At 39.5% G+C, this 23922-nt stretch overlaps 1 long non-coding RNA gene across 3 annotated transcripts in view; it reads left to right on the top strand.

The window, feature by feature from the left end:
- The window catches only part of LOC136020311 (uncharacterized), a 108581-nt gene that overhangs the window by 3904 nt on the left and 80755 nt on the right, over positions 1–23922 (top strand). Inside the window, exons 1-2 of one of the 3 annotated variants that reach the window (XR_010615281.1) lie at positions 4303–4498; positions 5254–5315. This is a non-coding gene — a long non-coding RNA (uncharacterized LOC136020311). Of the gene's footprint in view, positions 1–4302; positions 4499–5253; positions 5316–23922 lie in introns of those variants that run through there. The other 2 variants (XR_010615283.1, XR_010615282.1) reach the window with 2 other exon arrangements.

Genomic DNA, 23922 nt, shown 5'->3' with positions numbered 1-23922 from the left:
AAGCCAGAGAAATTTTTTTAATAGAGTGAAAATGTTGTGGTGAATGTGAGTTAAGGACAAAATTACTATAGCCCAGGTCTGAAGCAGCTCATCAGAAAGGACACATTTTAGTCCTACTGGGGGTGGATGTTTGTGCAGAGCAGTTTCACATACATAAGGGAGGCTAAAAGATCTCTGCACCAGACTCCATGACCTCATGGTTAGGACACTGCTGAGACACAAAAGATGTTTCCCTCAGGCAGGGGCAAGAGTTGAACACAGGTCTGCCACATCCTGGTGTAGTAAGAGATGTAACCACTGAGGTGTTAGCTGAAAGGCAATTCCCATCCACAGCTCCTTTCTTTGTTTTCAGAATGTGGTCTGCTGGTTCAATGTGTCTTTAGAAACAGGTTTCTCAAGGTACGTAAGGGTGGAGAGCCTATAGGTGAGCTGGGGGCTTAGACTAAAGAGAAAAATTGACATAGGCAATTGTGCCAAAACTGAGGGAATTTTGTGCATATTAATTGTTCAGGTAGAGCAGTTTAGACTCAAAGTTTTAGGCTAGTGACCTCAGCATGGATCTAGCAGAGAATTCGTATTTTACTGAACACTGTACAGAGATACTGTAGTAGGATGCTGGTGTCAGAAACCACAGTGTATCAGAAAAGATGCAATTAAATGATGTGGCTATTGTAACTTGAACAGTGGGAGAATCAGTGTTGAGCTTCAACTGAACTTATAACTTGTAACCCTGTATCCAGTCTATCCTTTTAAAATCAAAGGAATGATTTTCTGCTATCTGGCTTTCCTGATGTCTGCCTCTTTAGGCCAAGATGAAAGAACAAGCATTTGCTAGGAAGAGAATCCTGAAATAAACTCTGCCAAACTTGTCACCACAAATAGGGCCACTAGGAAATTTGAATTAATCAATGAACCTTGGTTAAAAAACACAAACAAACAAACAAACTCAGAAGTGTTTGCATAGTTAGTTGGTGCTAAATTCCTATAAAGATTTACAGGGTAGATGGTGGGAAGAGGGCTAGTATTTCATCTGGAGTTCCTGCTGGTATCCTTATCCTGCAGTACTAAGTAAGTCCCCAAGAAGAAAAGGATGTAGTACATAATGAAAAGGATGGTGTACATAATAAAGAATTAACTGGCTCTGGACAGTGGAGCTCTGCATGATGTGGAAGTCATTTGGGAATTTTCTCTTCTGAAAGACCAGGAAGCAGGATGAGTATTTGTTCTTCAGTCACTACTGTCTTTTGCATTTAGAAGGAACAATTTCCTGGCTGCTCCTTCAGTGAGCAGAAAAGGTTTTAATGGATGGATGTCTATATATCTAGTGAGAGATGTAGTTGTATACAGTCACTTTGGCTTGGCAGTGCTCTGAAAATGACTCTTCAACTTGGCTTGTTCTTTCTGTGTTCATTCATAGTTTGAGAAAGAGACATTAAAATATTAGTACGCAAGTGCATTAACCTGCAGGGAAGAAAGATTTCTGTATTACAACTCCGTGCAGGGTCTGTTGGAGAGGATGCTTGGCATCTTTTTGAAAAAGACAGCTTCTTTCCGAAACACATTAGGAGAGGTGGCATCACTTTGCTATGGAGTAATCCCTCCTGTGAGTTCTAATCTATGGGAAGTAAGTGGTGCCCTTGACCTTGTCTCCTAATGAGACAGATGATGCTCTGGAGGCTTTAGGATTTTATGCAAAAGAGGAGATGAACTGAGCGTAAGAACTCAAACTGCAGTTTGTAAATATGTAACAGAAAATTTCTTCTGATATGCAGACATCAACAGTCCTTGTGTCCAAAGCACTTCAGTACTGAGATGGTGAGAGGCAACCCTAAAACCTAAATGGTACAGAGTCACTGAAGTTCCACTGCAGTGAAGCATCTTACACGATGGATGCAGTGCAATGCAAAACAAAAGTCCTCAGTGAGAGGAGACGAGTGCAGCTATGAAGAAGAATGGCGCATGGGTTCACCTGCTTCGGATACCCAGCATCACAGCGAGAATCAGCATCTCCTTGGATAGCTGGGAAAGGGGACAACATGAACGCTTGACCTCTCTCTAATCAGCTGGAAAGCCCATCAGGGGTCGGTTTCACTGTAGTTGGTGAATAAAGGTACTTTACAGGAACGATGGTTGGGACCAACCTGCATAGGAGTTCGGCTGGATCAGGAACAAAAGAAGCTGCGGAGTGGAAAATGAGGATAGATAATAGTGATGAAAAGGAGATGCTCTGACGGTGCGGGACGGGGAGCTAACGTCAGGCTCCTGCGAACGTTTCGGTGGCACCATCTAGTGGCTGGGGAGCGTTACGTGCGGCGGCGCGCACCCGCGTGGCCAGAGCCGGGGAAGGTCCCTGTCTCTGCCGCCTGTGCCACAAAGCTGTACTACAGTGCCCATCAAAGGGCCATTGTAACCGTGGGTCAGCCTCAGCTTGAGCTTCAGCATGTCGTGACATGATTAGCTGGCTGGGACCTGAGTAGTTGCTTACCTTAACCTAACTCATTGTGTGACTGACTTCTCCAACCTTAGTAATGCAACTGGGCCCCGAAATTATTTCAATGAAGAGGCTGCTGAGAGAGAAAATTACCTGTAGCAAAAAGAAATGTATGCACCATTAAAAGTAACCGCTTGGTGTCACTCTTTCCCACAGTTAATAGAAGTTAAGGCAATAAATTGTTTACTGCGCCCGTGTCTCTTTTGGAAACATTACTGTAGACAGTTAGGCAGAAGCACAGCTGCCCATATGAAAAAACAAATGTCTTCTAGATGCACTGTTTCCTGTAATGATAATAATATCAATATCTTGTACTACTCATTGCAGTGAATCTCCAAGGATGAGGCTGAGTAGATGTGGCATCTGAAGTGTAGGCAGATGTACCTGCGGAAGGCTGCAGCCTTGTTGCATGTCATAACTACTCATTTCTCAGTTCCAAAACACATGCTAGAGCAATTGCTTTCCTCTGTACGAAAACCAAAACCATCATTTTTCAGTTTATGAAAAATATAAAATTTAGCACGGAATTATTGTTGCAGCAGTGCTATAGGGTCTCATGCATAGATTGTCCCTTTCTAAATTAGGCTCTGCATGACAGTAGTATGAAAAGACCATCCTTGACCCGTTTAATCAAGTAATAAGTAAAGTTCTGTTTTCTTTTCCTTCAGTATAGGGTCTGAAACTGTTAGTGTGTTTTTGAAAACATTACCAGAGTATCAATGGAGGGCTGTTAAGAGTTGAGTCATCTAACTTTTTACACTGTTCTTTGCCATTACTCATTGTGAAGATACACTTTTCCACTTGCAAAATGTTTCAGTCTAAAATGCTCCAGCAAGGAAAATTGCCGCTTGCATGGCTTGCCTTGTTTTGAAAGATTCATTTCAGTGACTTCTGAACTATTTTCTTCTTGGTAGGAAGCAGTACAAATAAAAACCGAATAATCTTATAACACAATCTAGCGATGGTTGGAATAGAATTGGATGGGTAATAGGAATGTCTGGATTGCAGTTTCTAGAAGAAGGTTCATTTCCATAAGATTTCCAGTCCTGGCTTGCAATGTAAAGAGGGTAAATTAATATCTGGATTTATAAGTTCAGTTGAAGCCAAAAGAGGCAATAACTATTTATCCTAATGCTGAAATGGACTCAACAAGCTCCACAGTTTTGGATGCCTTTCCCAGTAGAATCAAAAGTCTTAAATATTCAGCCAGTCACGAATATGGGCTGAAAAGAGCCACCTGGATCATAGAGACCTGTGCCCTACAAATGTGTGCAACCATTTAAAAGCTGGTTAGCCCTCAAATTGCACTCTCCACAAAGATCCAAAGCAGCAGAGCATTTCCTAACAGTCTGTATGAAATTCATAATCTACCTTACAAAATACTAAAAGTTGCAAAATCCGCAAAGCATTGCAGGGAAAAAGCAGAAGAGATTAAAAGCCTTACTGGTGCCTTCAATCCTTATAATGGTGGAGGATTAGGTAACTGAAAGCATTGTGTGATCACAGGACACAACCCTTCTTGCAGTTTAGAGAGAAAGGCGGTCCCTCCCCCGAAATAATTCCAACCTGTGTAACTTGAGGCACATTGGTTTTCATCCCAATATACACTGATTCAGAGTTTTTAGTCAGTAAATGATCCATTAGAACCTGGCACTTGAAAATGAAAATCTAAAAGGGTTGGATCTTGTAATTTATTCCACTTCACAAAAAAAAAAAGGCAGGTACTCGTCCAAACTCGAACATGCATTTCAGATCTTCTGTCTTCACTTTCCATAGTTCAAAGCAACATGATGAAGCAGGTTGCAAATATGCTAAATCTGTTATATGGGGTGCAAGATACATGACTTCATAGCAGAGTTCTATGTTAGCTGTCAGGCTTATTCTCCAGCTCTTAGGAAATAAAAGTCTTCCTCTGGGATGGGATAACCAGAATGCTGTTAGAAGGACTGGGATACCAACACCTCTCGTTACTGCCTCTGGTAAAAGAGAGTAAGAATAACTTTTTTGGTAAGTACATCGGTTTACACTAAATTAACCTGAAGAAATAATCTGTCAGAATTCTGTGTGGAAAGGAATGAAGGGATATATCTACCTGTTACCTGTACTTGGAAGTTTCAGCTATCAGTGATGGTGTGACAAACCGTGCCTGTGGGGAAGTGTACCCTGTATGTTCATGCATGTAAATTTTTTGCTGCTTCCGATATTTTTCTGCTTTCATAGGTTCTGCAAGATGCGTTTAAGGTTGATGTCATGCTGTGGCAGAAGCAGCTAGAGGTGGAAATTTGTAACTCATAGATGCTAAAACTCATGTTACCATTGGATGGCACTATAGACCTTACTGCTCATAGTAATCACAGCAGTAATAATTTTATTCATAAGAATTTTAGGTCAAGCAGCAGCTAATAGGGAAATAGTTACTGAAAAAACCTTTTAATGGCTAACATGATGTTAATAACATAAAATCGCACTTGCAGAGCTGGCTTTAGTTTCACAGCATTAGATTTTAGGAAGTCTATGTTGAAATCTTGCTAGGTTGCTTAGTTTTCTAAATAGAGATTTCAAAATGCAGTTGATTCTGTCACATGGGACTCAGGTACTGTGTGCTCCTTACTGTCATAAAAGATGTATGGGTATGTTTTGTGATTAGAGGTCACTTTACCCCAAGGCTTTCACTCACTGTTCTTATGCTTTGTGCAATGATTTATATTAATGAGAGAATGTTTTCAGCAACCCTTTCTTTAAATAATCCTTTTTCCTTACAGCAGATGTGGCATATCAGAGTTTGGAATCACCATCACCTGTGTATCTGAGGGTGGCAGAATGGGTGAGTGCTAAAGTCTGCAGACCTGTAGGCTTGCAAGCATAAATATTTTTCACCTCAAGTTAAAGACACAGTGTTCAAGGGGATGTCTGCAGTTCATTCAGAGTTGTGGCTGCTGTTTTTACATATGCAAGGAAGCATTAGCTTAAATTTGAGTTAATGATACACCATTACTTTAATGTTGAGTCAGTTATGTCATTGCTATCACTATGGACGTAGTGTGGCATTCAGTGCAAGCAAGCCAGTGGCAAATTTGCCTGAGTTTCCTGTATGGTTTTGCAGTCTTGTGTTCCTGCTGCCAGTTCACTTGGTGTGAAGCTAAGTGAATTACATACATGAACTGCTGACTAGACTTGAGGCTGTGTATCCAAGGTGAAGTGTTTGGCAGCAATACTGACTTAGCGTTACCTCCTTTGCCACCTGCTGCTGGTTTCTGTGGTACACCACCCCTTCACTTGTGCCAGCCCAACTATTTATGCAGCTGCACTTGGAAATGGAGCTGGAAACACATATACTTCAAAAAAAAAAAAAAAAAACAAAAAAACAAACCCAAAACAAACAACGAAACCCAACCAAATTACCTTTTTTCTGGATTAGTTTTAAGCAAGATCAGGTCTCCGGTGCAGTGAACCACATGGCTACATAAACAATTGTTCTAGAACAGCAGAACACACTGATGCTGGGGCAGGATGGTTACAGGAGACAAATATCAATACCATAAGCCAGCATTGCCACTAAAGACTTCACCTTGAGACACCACAATTAAATCTATGATTTGAGTGATTCACAGTAAACTATGTTTTAAGGTAATGTTTTAAATGATTGTGTTTGAAGCTACTCCCATATGCTGTCTCCTGGTGGAACACAGACTTAATGTGGGCCCTGTAGTGACAGAAAATGGCTGTGGAAAGAGTGCCCTGACATTCTTTTTACCTAGGAATAAAATGAGAGCCTTCTAATTTCAGATAAGCCTCTAAGTGGAAAAAATAGTGGTAGAGTGCATCCATTTTTACCAGTATTTCATTGAAACAAGGGGAACTATTTTCATATTGTCCTCTAAAACCAGTTATTTTTCTGGAGACATATCTTACTTCTTTTGTAATGTGGGAGTTTTATCACTCTTAATTTATTTTCCGTAAAGGAAGAGGAGCTCAGATGAGCTCCATTTCACTTAGTCCAAGAAGGGCTCGATAAAGGTGCTTGAGAAACTAGCACCACATTTGGGATGAGGGTAAGTAGATTGACACGTTGTATTTCCCCAGCACTGTATATAAGGAAGTATCTTTCAGCTGAAGCATTTTTTGCAAGTCAGATACAGTTAAAATTTCAAATCTGGCCTACTCTGAAAAGCAGACAGGCCAGAAAAACAGTGCTGCAGGGGAAAGAAACCTCACTGCAGAGCTGGCCTACCTGCCAGGAGAAAAGGGACCTATGAAACTTTCTTCCAGCGTATTATCTGAATCTTATCTGCTCAAACACTTCAGGGTTCAGGAAGAGCAGCCAAAGTCAATTCTTGCTTAGAGTGTTTAAAACAAAAAATAAACAGAAGAGAGAAGTTGTGCGTGTGCAGGAGGAGGTGTTGGGGTGGAGAATGGACAGGGTGGTGGGATTGGGGAGGGAATGTTTTAACCTGCATTGACTCTTCTGAAATCTTCTTGGAAGTATACACTGGTTTCTCAAATGACAATGAAATTGCACAATCCATAATTGTGGTGGTGGAGAATTGCTGGCAGGTATCCAGGGGCCAGTGTTCTATCTGATATCAGCAGGTAGATGAAACAATAGCTGGTATAAATTAGAGAATAGCTTTGTCTTTACTGTTCGCTGGTTATCTGGCTCTACAAAGCCTGAAAGATGCTTCTGAAATGTATAAACCCAAAACTGAATTTTCAGGTCTTTGTTACTATTTTAAAATCCTAAAAAAATCCCAAACCAAAACCAAGCTTTGCTGACTGTGCAGTACTCCAAATTGTCTGAAATGCCTTTTGCAGAACCATCAAGCTGGGTGGGAGTGTTGATCTGCTGGAGAACAGAAAAGCTCTACAGAGGGATCTGGACAGGCTGGATCAATGGGCTGAGGCCAATGGTATGAGGTTCAACAAGGTTTAGTGTTGGATCCTGTACTTGGGTCACAAAAACCCCATGCAATGCTCCAGGCTTGGGAAGAGTGGCTGGAAAGTTGCCCAGCAGAAAAGGACCTGGGGGGGGGGGGTTGGTCAACAGCAGCTGGTTATGAGCCAGCTTGTACCCAGCTAGCCAAGAAGGCCAAGAGCATCCCAGCCTGTATTAGCAATAGTGTTTGGGTCAGGCTGCCCAGGATAGTGGTGGAGTCACTGCTCCATAGGTATTTAAAAGGTGTGTACATGTGGCACTTAGGGATATGGTTTAGTGGTGGTCTCGGCAGTGGCAGACTAGCAGTTGGCCTTGATGATCTTAAAGGTCTTTTCAAACGATTCTATGATTCTGTGTAAGAGTGAGATTGAAGAGCTGTTATAAAATTAAAATGCTGCTGTATATTCTGCCTAGGGTCTCTCTAGCAGCAGACAGATCCACTTCTGTTCTTATTTAGAGATGTAAATAATCCAGATGTCATTTTTATTGCAGAATTACGATAGTATCTTCCCAAATTGTGCTTCTTCATGTATCAAGTGAAAACTAGGGTTGGGGTAAAACTTGCAGCTTGTGAATTTTCCCATGTATTCTATGCACAATTTGGCTTTATATTTCATGAAAGAAGAATGGTATTAGAGTTTGGTTGGAGCACATCTTGAGAGGTAGCATTAGGGATCAGATACAGGGATGTTTCTGCCAAAACTTTGTCTATGACATTCTCAAGCTGAGCTCTACAGAATATATTGAAGGTGGAAGGGAGGAGAATACATAGACAGAGTTTCTGGGAACAGAGTGCAGGATGTATCAAGGAGTTCAAGAAAAAGGTAGGGTTAAACAATCTATTTGCGCTCTTTTGTTCTTATTACCTTCTCTCAGACACGTCTTCCATTCTCAGCGCCTTACAGCACTGATCTTCCATTATGATATCTACAGGGGTGTCTCTCCCAGCTTGTGTGAGCACCACTGAGAAATCAGTTGGGGAGAAGAATACTAAGGGCACAAAATGTTTTGTAGCAGGGAGTGAAAACATTCAGATGAACCTAAATAGACCTAAATGGATGAAGATTTCTCTAATATTCTCATTCTATTCCAGTGCTTCAGTAACTTCATTATTAGATATTTTCTCCTAGTGACAAATCCTTATTTCTAGTACGGCTTGTGGCTGTATTTTTGCAGCAGATATCTTCAAGTGAGGTTTTTCCAAATGTTAACATGAGTGGAAGGATTAGCCTTTATATCTGGAAGAAGTACGTGTTTTTACATACCAGGAATGCTAAGAGATACTCTAAAATTATTTTCATATGGTATTTTTACATTTTAAACATTTTGGAGCAGATACTACAGCCATCCAAATGCATATGTAAAATGCCCATGAGATTGGTTTGCAAACACATTAGGGAGCTGAACGTGACTGTATTATCTGCCATGTGCATGTATGGACGTTAGCAAGTACCTGCAGTAGGTGGGGAATGTGAGCACAGTTGTGCCAGTTGCATGTGTAGTCAGAATAAGGAAGGAACAGTTTTATATGCATTTTGAGCTTACATTTGTGTGTTTAGCTTCTGTAAAAGTCAGTTACTCTTTCTGTATATCAGGCATCAGGCAGTGAGCATGCCACATATGAATAATTTTTTAGTGTTCTTGCTAAAGGATTAAATCACAGCTCTCCCTATGTATAAAGAAAGCCCTTCCAGCAGGGATGAATCTGTCTTTTGAACTGATAAAATAGGAGGAAATTTAACCAAACCAGTTTATTCTAGTTCCTATGAAAAATATTGTCTGTGAAAACATAAAAGCACTTAGAAAATGTCAACATTTCACTCTTATCTGCGTGCAGATCAATATGAATGGGTCACAGTAACCTCCCAGAGAGCAGGTCTGCATGACAAGCAAAACTAATATGTATCTAAGCTTCTTAAAAAAACCCACAAGCCACCTTTATCCTCAGAGTATCTGCTCCTAATGGGATACTTTGTAACAGATAGGTCTGAATGATCTTGTATTAAAATGGCTTCTTTGAACTTTGCATTGTAGCAAAGTAAAACTTTCATCAATAGCCAGGCGTATTTCATCTAGGTGTATGTATTCTGCGTTGCTTCTTGTTTCACTTCCTTCTTTGTCAAATGACTATTTTACTAGGATGCTTCTAAACATTTTTAACAAGCACAAAAGTAGGAGAAGTTCTCAAGTGGCATGTGTAATTAGCATTATTGTGTGCAGGAAGTGGTGCACATCTCAAGCTTAGAGTAACATTTTTAAAAGCTATTAACTAAGAAGTTTCAGACAAGTCTGTACCAGGCGCTGATATGGAATAGGTGCCAGACTGACACAGGAGCATGGTGCAGCACACTGCTGCAGATGTGTCATTTGGCAGATTAAATAATACAACTTAGGTGTAGCAATGCTCCAAAAACCTTTTCTGCCCCATTGTTGATGCAGCACGTGATTCACAATAAAATTTCTGGTTGGGGTGCTAGTGCTGTGTCATGAGTGCATAGTCTTAGAAGCGTATATTCCCTCTGTGTGATGTGAAGATACCAGAAATTTGTTTGGAAATTAAAGATTCAGGCTCCTAAGTATTAATGCTTTTGAAAGTCACAGGATAACTATGTAGTGTGTCTCTGCAGATCTTGTGTGGTGTACAGAAAGTCTGAATCCAGCTGGGAGCTAAATGGTAAAACAAATAAAAAGACCTTAAAATACTCTCCAGTCTTGATGTCTTTGAAAAATTCTTGTTACCTAGATGCGCAGTCCACTAATAGTGATAAGAGTCCATGTACCCTGTGGTTTGTGTTTAGCACCCTTGTAGTTTTATCAGGATCCAGGCAAAGGTTGATGTACTGAAGATAGACCTGGTATTATTGCAGAGCTAGGTGTCTGGTTTGTGGGTCTGTATATAGTAGAGTATGTTTTGAAACTTTGCTGGATCAATTTCAGCTCTTTCTCCAAAGCTTTACGTGTAGGGAGATTACTGGGAAAACTGATGTTGATCCTCTTGGTAACGGGGACAGAGAAGCAAACTGTCCCAGTACAATGAGAAATAGTCTCTAAGATGCAAAGTATTCAGTAAAAACCCTCTGTGAAGGCCTGTGTTCACACTGTTTGTAATATTCTTGCTTTTTTTTATTTCAGAGGACTTTTTAGTAGTCAGTCAACTAATAAAGGCGAGTAGTCCCTAATTATAAACACAGCTCACATCCTAACCACATCCTCAGCTGTTAACTTCCTTTAGAACAAGAAAGGTGGCTGTAGAGAAAGATGGGAGTTCAGAGCTAGGTGCACTGACCTGTGTTCCAAAGGAACTGCCACTTTGTGCTGACAGAGGATTAAGGACAGCTAACTTCCCATTTAACCAGCTAGTTGGTCATGCACAACTCAGTGTTATGAATTTCCACCTCTCTTCTTGATAATAAATTCAAACTTACTGATTCTTTGCCCCCATCCTGTACTCCCATTTGTGCCAGTTTGCTGCTGATTTTGGTGAAAATGAAACTGAGCTCTTACTACAGGTTAAGAGACTTTGACAATTATTTCCTTACAGCAGTAATTCATTTGTTCTAATAAAACTGCCAAGAACTCCAAAAGGAAGCAAACAAACAAAATTCCTTTTGAAATGTCTTTGCATAACTCTGCAATGGCTTTCAGAGTCAGCAAAATCACATCAAATATGCTTTTTTAAAAATAAAACTTCAGGGTAACTCTCTTACAGTTCGTTTCAGGGTCATTTTAGCTTGGGGCTGTTTTGTTCTTTTACACAAAGAACTTTCAGATGGGACAAGGGACTTCATTTTAACTACAGCAAAGCATTTTCAAATATTAGAACATCTTGTTTTATGAGGTGAAAAATCTCTGCTGCCAGAGCACAGATTTAAGTGCTGGAAAAGGCAGTGTCTTCACAGAAAATTGGACTACTTTGGAGTGAAGAAGGATGCAGATCTTTGAAATACATTCCACCATGCGATATTTTGGTGAATCACAAAATCCTGTGGTTCAAGGTTTTATTTTCCTTATCTGAAATAGAAATATATAGCTTGCAAGAGGAATGATCAAGAACTGGTTGAGAGCTTTTTTAGCAGAACATTCTTTGTCTAAAAATGGTATTCTCCATCTGAAAATGCTGCTTTGGTAGAAAACACTTGTAGACGTGTACCTTTTACAAACAACTTCTGAGAACCAGAGTGGAATTTCCAGTCAAAGTATGAGAATGTGTTGGAAAACTGAGTCCAGTAGTCACCACTGTCACTCGCAACAGGAGCTTTAACTTTTGTCTCCTGTGTGGCAGAGAAGTGCCTTAAAAAATAGCTGCTTGAAACTTGGCTGCCTGTACAAGAGTTAAGTGCTCATGTTCTCCTCTTGGAAAAAATGTGGAAGCTCTTCAGTTTGTTCAAGTCCGGAGCTAACTGTCGATACTTCAGGGTTTTTCCCAGTTATTTTTTCATGTTTAAATACAATGGCTTTTAGCCTTTGTAAAATCTTTCCATGCATCTTGGCTTCACTCTTCCTATGGGAAGATGGGATGTGTATGTGTCATGTTTGTCTTACATGTGTTACCCAGATGAGCAATGCCATGGGATGCGTGAGCCACCTAATGGCTTGAAATCCTGGCACTGTATCATTGGTTGCAATAGGTGGGGCTGTGTACACCCAAAACCAAAAAATGTGTGTTTGAACAATAAGATGATTGGGGATTGTTTGCATTTAGGTTTGCATGTTCTGCACATAAGCCATTGATCCCCAGCAAATAACGAAGAAGAGAAAATCCATTAAATAAGTTATTCAAAATATCACAGAACTTGTCAAATTGACGATTTCACAAGAAGCATCCAACCAATTGTTTTAGCAGTAGAGCAGTTTTTAGGGATTAGAGAGAATCCAGACTGTTCTCAGGCAAAATCCAGCTGAGGTGGGGATGGTATTTTGCACTAGAGATTAAAATTCCAGAGGATTGTGGAATATGTTGGATATAATAGGTTTTGTGAATAATTAATTTTATGGTTTTCATTCCTGCGATGTAGCTTCTATCAATGTAAAGCCAGGCCTGGGAGAAGTACATAATGTGTAAGACTGAAGACAGTTACTATTGCCCTAACAGTGGGAGGTGCTCAGTAATGAAACTGTGATCAGATAAAAGCAGCTCCATGAAGCTGGCAGAATACCTATTGCAAAGTAAGAGAGAAATCTGTGGCTACTTTGAAAATACAGTCTCTGTTGCTCAAACTAAGAGCAGTCAGTAAGAATTTACAGATGGAAATGATTATGGTTTAAATATTACAAGATTGGGATTAGAAAACTTGTTCCACAACTGCCTTTAATTTTGTCTTTAGGAAATAATGTAAAATCAATAGGAAATATTTTTCTATGTCAGGCAATATGATCAGCAATTTGGTAACCAGGGGGAGAACACCAACAGTGCTAAGCACTGATCTGAACAGTTGAGCAGCTGGAAGAGTTGACTTGCTGGATGAACCCCAGTGTGGATATCTGTTTACCTGTGGTCAGAGAAGGTGGAAATCTACAACCCCCAAGTGCCTTTAGGGTAGTCCAACGCATACTGAAACTTAGGTACAGAAAGAGTACCCAGGTGGGTTTTGATTCAGACTAATATTTAGGAAACCAGAATAAATGTCTCAGTGATAATATGACTTGACAAAACTTCACTTTGATTAATACATGTGTAGCTGTGGCTAGGTGTAGCTGTAGCTCACAGCACAGAGACTGCCCTGGACCAGCCAAGATGGGATTTGAGTTGTACTCAGTTTTATCATTTGGCATAGCTGAATCTGACTGTATTGCTACTGCTAATTAGCAGCTACAGAGATAATGAGAGAACTGAGATACATGAGAGAGTTATTAGACACTTACACCCCATTTGAAACTCTTCATGGAACAGATATCTGCACTTCAGGCAGGGCGTTTTTCCATGCAGAGTGGGTATGCTATTGTCCATATTTGTCTAATTTCAGCCTAAGTAGTTCCAGATTTCAACAAAACATGGTGTTTGTGAACTTTTTCCACTTCATATGTCTCTAATGACTGGATATATTCAGGAGTTGTACATATTAATGCTGGGAGTCTGACGGTCATGATGACCTAGGCCAAAAGAAATTGGTGAAACTGACTTATGGAATGCCCATGCAGTGTATTGTTCGTGATTCCAGTTTAGCTTCAAACCACTGAAGGATATACAGAGCTCATTTCCCAAGATGTCCTTCCTGTTTTGAATTGAACAAGAATATAGTCCTTGAAGAGGCACTGAAAGAGAGAGAGCTGTCTGATGGTGTTTGCTGAGCAGCCTCAAATTGAAACTCAGTCTTCTGTGAAGAGCTCCAACAAAGAGGAAGGTGATGGAAGATTTTCCATCCAAGAAGAAGATTTTCTTAAGGATTAAATTTTAAATAACTGCTAAATAAAAATGCTGTTTCCAAAATTATTTCCATGTTAGTCTACCATAAGATTTACAGAGAGCTTGGGAAATTTCTCCTATAAACTTCTAGAAGTCGCTGGCTAGAATGGTACAACTTTGGGTATCAGTGACTGGGACTCTCAAAAGAATCAAGGAGTTCAGACTTTGGTGCTGTTAAAATTATCACGAAGGCCCCAGTTCCACCTTAGCAGCTCAGCTAATTGCCCGTTCTGCGTAATTCCATGGAAGATTCTGGAACACTCACTTAAAATCAACACTGATTTCTTTTTTTTAAGGTGCATTTTAGAGTTTCAGAATGATTTTCAGGATCAGCACTCAACTTTCTAACAAACTGTACAAGCCTGCATTGCATTCCTGATGTCCTCAAAGTTCTCCCGGTGCAGGGCATGGACCTGAGTTAGAATCTGATTTTGTGCATTGGACAGAATTTGTAGTCTTGGATTACAAATACTAGGCACTGGATGCCATGTACAATAACAGCGTACTTGGGTGCTGAATCCAAGAACTTCAGAGTATCAAGGTTTTTGACTGAAAGGAATATAATTCAAATGTCAGTACTGCGAATGGCAGGGCTCGTGCAAATACTGCAGTGGGGTTTTATTTATTCACTGTGCACATTTATTGATGCAAATTGTGAATGAATACCTGTCTACATCAGATATGCTTAACACATTTAGGTCCTGTTTCTAAATGTCCTCTTGTACAGCAGTGAATTCAATGAATCAGATGCCTGCTTTTGAACTGCACAGATATACTACACAAAAATCCCCTGAAAGACACATTTTTAGTCAATTGCTTAACAAATTTAGAAGCACAAAGTAGATCTGCACATATGAACTATGTGGTTAGAAATGAACAGAACTCAATTTCATTAAATAAAATTAATGATGATTGGAAAGTGTTGTTGTAATGGGATTAAACGTTATGAGGGAAACAAAACATAGTTTAAAACTGTGAGTTTAAAACATACAGCTCTGGGGAACAGGGTCTACTCATTCTCTGTAGAAGAAAATCCTACTAAGTTTCACTTACCAGTGTGGGTATTGGTTTACGGTTTAGTTTCGCAAGTTTTTGATATTCACTAAATATTTTTGCAGCTCAATGATTGTGCTCTCTACTCTTCAACCAGTCTTACCCTTGCAATTTCTCTACCTAGACTCAATAACGAGAATCTAATGGGAGGCTCTTCCCATGAGGAACATCCTCAGCTGAACAGACACCCAGTTTGACCACAGATTGGTGGTGTCTTTGTTGGACTTTTCCAAAAAGACAATGTCACATGCCAGGGTCTGAATCAGAGCCTCATCTGTAAGTCACAGGTTTAAATCCGGTTGTGACAGCAATTTTAACATGACTGTTACTCAGTGTGATGTGTGAGGCATATTAACCCCCAATCTAGTTTCTCTCTAGCTTCATGTTATGAAAACACCCTAGCACTATAATGCTAATTTTAGTTCTTGCATAGAATTTTTAGCAGTAGCTCTTGAAGTGTTTTTTAAGGGAAGGCAGTGACATTAATCCCATTTTTAGTTAAAATCTCAGTTATAGAGAGGTATTTTCAAAAACCAGGCTGCTTGTCAGTGACAAATCCAAAAGGGACTGTGAACGACAGGCATCTCACTCCAGTGCACCACCTCCAGGGATCACAGCTCTTCAAATGAGACTCTGACGTAGAGCACCTTCTTTCCGTCTCCAGTGTGAACTTGGGTCAGAATGCTCTCAGTAGACCCTCAGGATCCAGCAGTGCCCTGCTGGGAAACTTTTGCCATTCCCCACCATGTGTGATTTGCCAGTTGTTAGTCTGGCATTCTAAATTCCTATCAGTGACACCGATTTCAACTGTGGCTATCCCAGTATTTACTACTCTGTCTCTATTCTATATTATATACAATTTTTTTTTCTGTGCTTAGCAGTATTTTGGAAACTTTTTGGCCTTTGTTTTTTACCCAGCACCTTAACTATGGCTCTGAAAAGACCAGCAAGATTGTTTTTCTATCCTTAAACTACTTTCTGGATCTCGTGTATTGACACTGCCAACTTTTTCAGTCTCTACTTACGACCTGTTTAATATTTAACTCAAAGAAACAGAACTGAGATTTTTTTAATACAAAACTAACTATTATAGGCCAAAAGAGCTTTTAATTATTTTGTTGCAAATCATTGAAAATGAAAAGCATTAAAGAGTGGAGCTTTTGTAATACATCAGTAAGTGGTACAAAAAGTAGAATGGGAAGTAACAAGTATTTAAGGATATCTTTTTGCTGTGTGTGCTGTTTGTGTTAGTGAGATTAGTACTTGTGAGTAGTAACTTAAGAAGGTGCTGTGCAGAAAACAAAAACAAAATACTAGGCATGTCATAGTTCAACTAATTTTCTGCTATTTTGCCTTCAATCTCAGACTCTTAACTCACCCTCCTCAGCTTCTGTGATAAGTTTCTACTTGTTGCTGGTTTTTTCCATAGTAAAAGTTTTGTCCCCGTGCCAGCACATTATGTTCCTGGTTAGAGCCATGACGTCAAATGGTACCTGGCTCCAGGCCAAGGAATGCTGCTGGGAAGGAGTGAATGAATGAACGGAGTTTTCATTTCACATTGTAGTTGCCTCTTTCGTAGCCAGGAATCTTCGTGTAATATTCAGTCAACTGGCTAATATCAATTTATCAGTGTTTCTTAGTAGAACTAGAAGGAACTTCAAAGAGGGCTCACAATAGGTACAGCAGCTCAGGAAAAATATTGTCATAAACTTCAAGTTCAGAGCCAGTTATAATCACTAGAACCATAAAGGAAGAAAGGCGTGATTTAATGCATAGCAGCTGCTAAATTCTAAATACAGTAAGAGAAAGAACCTGTGCCTGCAAGAGTTCCTATCTGGTGTTAAGAAACTGAAAAGGAAGACAGATTCCAAATTCTAAACGTTTCTGTGAGCCCATGTGGCATTGCATTTCTTTCAAAAAAACTCTATCCTTTTCTCTGCAGGACAACACTGCTTGGAGCTGTGCATTTGCAAAACTGAGGCATCAAAATTACAGTTCTAATCGGAATTCACTGCTGTAAACTCAGTAATCCCAAAGTGCTGATAAGACTTTGGCCCAGAATTTTTGCTCTGATTTTTATGAAATTCCATTTATGAAGTCTCTCTCTCCAGTGGAAGCTAACGTTCAGTTTACTGCCAGTTCATTTTCATGATTTCCTCATTTTTGAGTCCTTCCAGGAGTATGAAAACAAAGGCAACTTTGGTAGCATTTCTTTTCTCACAATTTACTCAGTGGTAGATGATCTATATTCTGTCAGTTAGTCCCAAACAATAAAGTGTAGCTAAACACGGTTCTCTTCTTGATGGCAGCAGGTGCAAATCCACCTTCTTTCATGGCCTAGAATCTACTGTATGAAGTTCCAGTTATTGCAGTCAGTTTCCATGTCTTTTCTAATGACCAAATGACCATGGTAGGAATAACTGTTCTATGATAATACTGTACATGTCATGTAATTCAGTGTAATTGCACAGCATTTTTCAACAGCTGGCTGGATGGAAAGAGTAAATTGAATGCATAAAGTATCCACAAAAGTTAGTTAATGCACATATTTGGCAGAACAGTGCACGCTGTTCAGCTTGATAAGAAATAAGGAATAAACCAATACATGTAGGGAAGATGCATTGATGAATTCTGCGAGAGATCAGTGGTCCAGGATGGATGCAGACAATGGCATGGTGTACAGCTGGAGTCCATGCCAGACCTTCTCCTGTATAAAGCCAGTAACTGGTGAATTAAGGACTGTCTAATAGTACTCAGGGCTCTTTTATAAGACACAGTAAAGAACAATACTAAGCATCCCAATCTATGAATTAAAAATCAGCGCCCTCATAGGGTATTACGATAGTAAATGTTTTCCTGTTTCATAATTAAAGGACACTGTCATTCAGATTAAAAAAAACCCAAAGCAACAGCACATTTTAAAATTAATGTTGTTAATGGCTGCTACTCTTGCATGAATATAAAGGCACTTTTAAATCTTCCACTTGGTAGGAAACAGTTACAACTATTTTGGCAAACGCAAAATGTGTGATAGAAAAATACCTGGATTCCTGGATGTATTTACTTGTTTCTTTGAAAGAATTTGTAGTGAAATCACTAAGGATGCTTAAGGAAAGCATGACAAATACAGTTTTTATGCCAGGTGAATCCAAAGATTCATACAAATCATTGTTCCTCATAAATGACTAAATTCGCTACTTTAAGCCTAATACTGCAGGTATTTGCATATGTGCTCACCTTTATTCCTTTGACTGTGCTTTTGAAATCAGTGGGATTATTCATATTAGAGTTAATTACAGATGTAAACATTTGCAGCATTGAACTGAAGAAGTCTGGGTTTAAATACAAGCCTTTAAAAACCGTGGTCGTTCTCTCAGTATCCATCTGATTTGTCTGTGTTGGACGATGAAGGAAGACGATATTTTGTGGTCCTCCTTTATTTTCTAATTTGGATAATAAAAACATAATAATGAGGAGGAAAATAATAACATCCATCTCTCAACCAGATGGTGATACTGTTTTCTTCTGCAACTTGTTTTGAAAGGTATTAAGTAAGATTGGCATAAGTTGTTTTTCTTTCTTGCCCCAGCATGATTATGTGATTGTGAGTCTTGTGTATAACTTTGCCATCACCAGTTAACCTTCAGCTTTACTGCATGTAATTATATGTTCTATAAATGGTATACCATAAATAGGCTGAGAGCTTTTTCAGAGGTGAATGAGCTCTTCACATGCAGTATGATACAAACTCTGAGCTAGTTCTCTTCAATGCAGTTTGAAGAAAAGTAGTCTTTTAACGTTTCGCCAAATAAGCAAAGTTTAGTGCCGAATTGGAGAGAAAAATCTGGAGTATCAAACAGTCCAGGACAATGCACACCTCAGTGAATGAAGCAGGTGCAATGTGAGCAGTAGCAGTGGCTTCCTTTCTTTTCTGAAGAAACCAGCAGCAAACAAAGCAAAAAATGTTCAGTACATCCTCTCTGAGGATATTGTCAGTGAAGAAAATGCCAGTTTATATGATCAGTGACAAACCTTGCTGGGATATCTATAGATACATCGTACCTTTAACACTTGGGATGTCAGCCAGTCAGCAAGCAATCTCTCAGGTCATATTCAGTGGAACCAGAAGAACTTGTTGATCTGGTGAAGCTGGGATCCATCAGAGGGCTTGCAGTCAGCTCTGTCTGTTAAGCATGGCTTGCATTTGCTAAAAGTTTTGACATTGTAGCTTTGAGATTTTATTTGCAGCTGACTGTGAGTGGACAGGGATGCAATAAGCTTGGGTCGTGATGTGGGAAACAGCTATCACAGAAGGGTTACAGAACAGAGGAGAATGTTCACAGCTCATTGAGATGATAGTTTCAAAGCCATAAGGTGACACATGCTTCCTGTCAGAGGCCTTTACCTGGAAAGGAATACTCATCAGCCACAGAGCCAAAGGCAGTTCTAGGGTAAGAGTGCCAGCGCTATACACTTTGTATTAAAGCAGTGCAGTGAAACATGATGTCAGGTAACTCTTCCAGTGAAAACCAACTCAGAGCAGTGGAGTGCTGTTACTGCTTTGTTAAGTTACAGGTTTCTTCCAACACATCTCCTGCACCTCATCATACCTCTCACCTACAGGATATACACCTCCAGAGGCCTATAGTGTGGACGTAGCCTGAGGCTTTAATGCTCCGTGTTTTTTTCCTTAGAAATTTTAACAGCTCTTTCTTTCCCACAGAACTAAAGGGCACAGTAGTGGGTGTGGGAATTTTGTAATGGGTGGACCTCCAAACTTCACATTTTATTTGGGTCAGTTCCCCAAAAATTCCATGCTGCTAGCCCAACCAATTCATGCTGTTTTGATCAGCAGAATTAAGCACAATATAATAGGACTGGCTTATATGGTGACACTTCTAAATCCAGACAGTGTCACAACACATAAGTACAAAGAGGTAAATAATGACGATTAACTGGACTTCCTTGAACCTCCCCAGAAATATTGTTTTATTCACAGCAAAGGTTCAGAACTGCTCATATTTTAATTGAACCACTTCACTCATCCCTAAATGAAAACAGTTGCAGTGTCCAATGTACATAGCCCCAGGCACTGTAAAACAATCAAGTGAAAAGACTTTTCTTTGTCTTATTTATTTACTTGAAGCTAAAGAAGAATGCCAAAATTCTGCCCTTGAACAAATCACCACTTCTTACATACTTCACCCCAGGCAGAAGTTCCAGGTTTTTCCCAACTTATGAGTCCTTTTTGTTTGTATTTGTGTTTGTGTATCTGATTTGTTTACTTTTCCTGCTTCTTAAAATTGTCTCTTCTCTTTAGAAGTGGGGAAGAAGGAAAGAAATTGAGGTGAAACCACAACATGTTTTCATTTTCATGTAACAAACAGATCTTCTTTGCACAAGCTTCTGCAGGCACTAAATACCAAATATGGCTTGAGACAGTAAATTAATGTCCTTCAGAGAATGCAAAGCTGGGAAAAGAAGAAATACAAGTGTTTGCAACATGTGTTAGGAGGTATTATAGCTGATTGGCATTTTGATGTGAACTCTACATTGTGTCATCACTTCTATCTGTTAAAGATAATAATGATACTGTTTATCCTTGTGCTGCTCACTTTCAGTTTGCCCAAGTCTTTACGAGTGTGAATATGTATCATTATTTCTGGTTTTCAAATAGATCTCTTATAAAAGTAGCAAAGTCTCCATGGAAGTTAAGGTTGGCATTTTCAAATGATGGAGTGTCTTTATGTTAGTCTTCATTGAAGAATCAATGTTGCTTGATGAATATTCTGTGTTGTAATTTCTAAGCAAGCTGAATCTTAAGTAGAGCAACAGGTAACCTGATCAGCATTAAAGAAAACTTCTGGAGGGAGAGATATAAAATGGTCCTTACCTCTAATTTCAAAGAGAGCTGAATTACCTACAACACCATGGTTGAAGATTTCCTTTCATGTGTCAGTGAAGCATAAGGAGAAGCAATTCATTTAAACTATGCCAAGGCAAGGCTCTGCAGAGATGAAATGTTCTAAGGGGGCTTGACGTAAAGGAGACAGAACTGTTGTTCTGTTTGATATATTATTCTGCATGTGCCTTTTGTCAGAATCTTATCTTTAGACACCTTCACATCAAGTTTAGATATATTTCATAGAGTCTCCCTGGACTCTGGAATTTTACAACAGTACAGTCAAATGAGCTACATCCCAGCAGCTCCATGTTCTGAAAGGACCCAGTTAGAGTCCAAGTAGCTCAGCATCAGATTCAGTTTAGTTTCTGTAGTCTGGATTCTGTCATTTGTCCTTGGTTCACCTTCTCTCACCCAAACTAGCATTTTTTCCTTCCTTGATCATTCAGCAGAACATTCATTTCTTATCACTAGCTGAACCTCACATAGTTATGTGCTCAAACACACTGTACAAAAATTAGCTGGGCAGGTCCTATGAAAAGCTGAAGCATTTCATTATGTGTGTCCTCCTTTAACAATCCCTACTGAAAAATGTACTTTTCAGGGATAATGAGATGATAAATGAGATAAGGAACATTCCTGTCTTCGAGGCCTGTATGTCTTACACCTCCTCCTGCTGCTGCAGAAGTCAAAGGTAAACTCTGCATATAGAGATTTGTCCTGAGAAAACTGAATGTTGGGACAAAATGCTTGTCCATTAGATGGATTATCTTCATCAAGGCCTAATTTCTTTGAAACAAGGATGGAAAAAAGGTTTCTGACTTTGCAGCTCCCTATGTACAGGTAAATTACATACAATGTTCAGAAAGTCAGCTCAATTCGTAGGTTAGTCCCTGTAGTTTTGTGTTGTAAACAGGTATAAGTGTATGTAACATTTTGGATGTAAGAATACATGTATTGGTTAAAAAAATTATGTCAGGAAAATGTCCTTCTTGGGTAAAGATTGAGTACATTTGAAGGGAGCCTGAGGATGAGCAGGACTGAAGTGGGGGAGGACAATACAAGAAGTTAATATTATTACAAAAATGCACCCAAAACAAAGATGTGTCTCTGGAAGAGCCATGTTTAGATGAAGGGATGAAACCCCACAATATATACAAACAGAAATCTCTTACTTTCAGGGCATCGTGCATATATTTATAGTGAAAAAACAGATGTATTTGTTTAATGTTTGTGATTTCTCAATCTTCTGCACATTTTTAGTAAATACTACTTTAAATAATTGCTGTAAAATCAACACAATTTGCTTAGTTGGGAGTTTGGGATTTTTTGTCACAGAATCATAGGATATTTGTGGCTGGAAGGGACCTCTGGAGGCATCTGGTCCTACTCCCCAGCTCAAAGCAGGACCAACAATAGAGCACTTTATTCAGGATTCTGTCTAGTTTGAGTATCTCTAATGCTAGAGACTCACAATCTTCTCACAGGGCAAGCTGTTGCTGTGCGAGACCACCCTTGCAGTAAAAACTTTTGCTTGTGTTTAAGCTGAATTTCCTGTGTGCTATTGTGTGCCCATAATGGACAGAATATTAACATAGCCAAAATTAGGCACACTTTTGACTACGACCTTAATTTCCTCTTCTGCAAAGTAAGCCACTATTATAATAACCCTTGTAGCATCAGGAGGTAAATAAGGCTGTTGCGGGTATCAAAACATCTCTGCTTCTATACCAGAGCAGGCATTAGATGTCAGGTTATGCTGGGTTATACTTTTGCTGACTTTTAGCGGTAATTATTTATTGTTCAACAAAACCCTTGAAGTGCCTGATACAAGAAGTGCGTTGCTGGTGTAGTCACTTGTGTAACGATTGAGAGTTACAAATGTGCTTGACTAAGAAGTGACTCCTATAAATAGGTTGGCACTTTGAGGGCTCCAGTGGAGGAAGCTGCAAGCTTCAGTTAAAAGGCAACTCACACGAGACTTCCCATGGCCCCAGGAAAGAAAGTACATTGTAGAGTCAGAGAAAACAATGGTTTTCTCTTCTCTCCTTGCCCTGCTCTCTCTGATGGTGTATTATTTTATGTCCTATCATATCTTGCGTATTTTAACCATGGAACTAACCTTTTTATAAACAGAGCTAAAGGGGATGTATATCATTCTTTCTTCTTTTTAACCACTGTTAATGATACTTTGGTTTGCCCTTGTCCTTGTAGTGTAAAATAATGTTTAGATGATAGTGTTTTGCTTGGCTTCTCTCCAGGCTTCTTTCTACTTGCCTTACCTACTTCTCTCTGTATATGTAATATCTGACTAGTGATATATGTAATATCTGACTTGTGATCCCACAAAAAGGAGTGTAATAATATATTAAAAAGTGGTTTTTGCTTTCCTCTCCCAGGAAGCAGAGGCATTGGCAGTAGTAATACTTTTCTGTTTATTATAAAAGAACAAAAGTGGTCTTGATGTGGGTGATTTGCTTACCTTGTTAAGTTTTGCATAGGGATTGGCTGCAAAAGGACAAGACTTGAAAGCTCAGTCAAACTATTTCCCTTTGAATACGTAGTGGTGTTGCTACCTTCTCAGTTCAGTTTCATCTCTATTAGGAAGGTCTGCCATCTCCCGTAACTGGGCATGGTACGTGGTATGTGGTGTGCTTGGAGGACAGCAGGAAGATGTGCCAAGCACATTTTGCAGAGCTCAGCTGGTTACCAGAGTGTGCAGAAACCCTGAGTCTTATTCAGTCTGTTTGTACAAGATATAACCTCTGATGACCGAGATTTTCTTCAGATACAAGGACTTTGCAGAGCTCTGATGCAGGTTGTACCCACCATGGGAATGTTCTTTGGGTAACAATGTACATTTAATGGATCAAAGAGCAGTTTTCACTATAGAGTCCTTACTCATCTAAAAATTCTGTTGTAAAAATAGAACAGAAATTGATTCATTGCATTTAATGGAAAAGATGGTAGAAACTTACCCACTCCTGGATGCAGAAAAGACCTTTAAATTCCTAACATCTTTATCTTAGTACAGCAGATCACTCCCATCTTGCTTTGAATAACAGAGGATATAGATGGAACACACAAACTGGCCTAGTAATCTGGCCTTTTGATGAACACTTAGGCTTATATCACCGTAT

Source organism: Lathamus discolor, chromosome 11, assembly GCF_037157495.1.
Source record: "Lathamus discolor isolate bLatDis1 chromosome 11, bLatDis1.hap1, whole genome shotgun sequence".
Taxonomy (NCBI): Eukaryota; Metazoa; Chordata; class Aves; order Psittaciformes; family Psittacidae; genus Lathamus; species Lathamus discolor.
The sequence above is the reverse complement of the archived record's forward strand: the minus strand, read 5'-3'. Positions and strand labels throughout refer to the sequence as shown.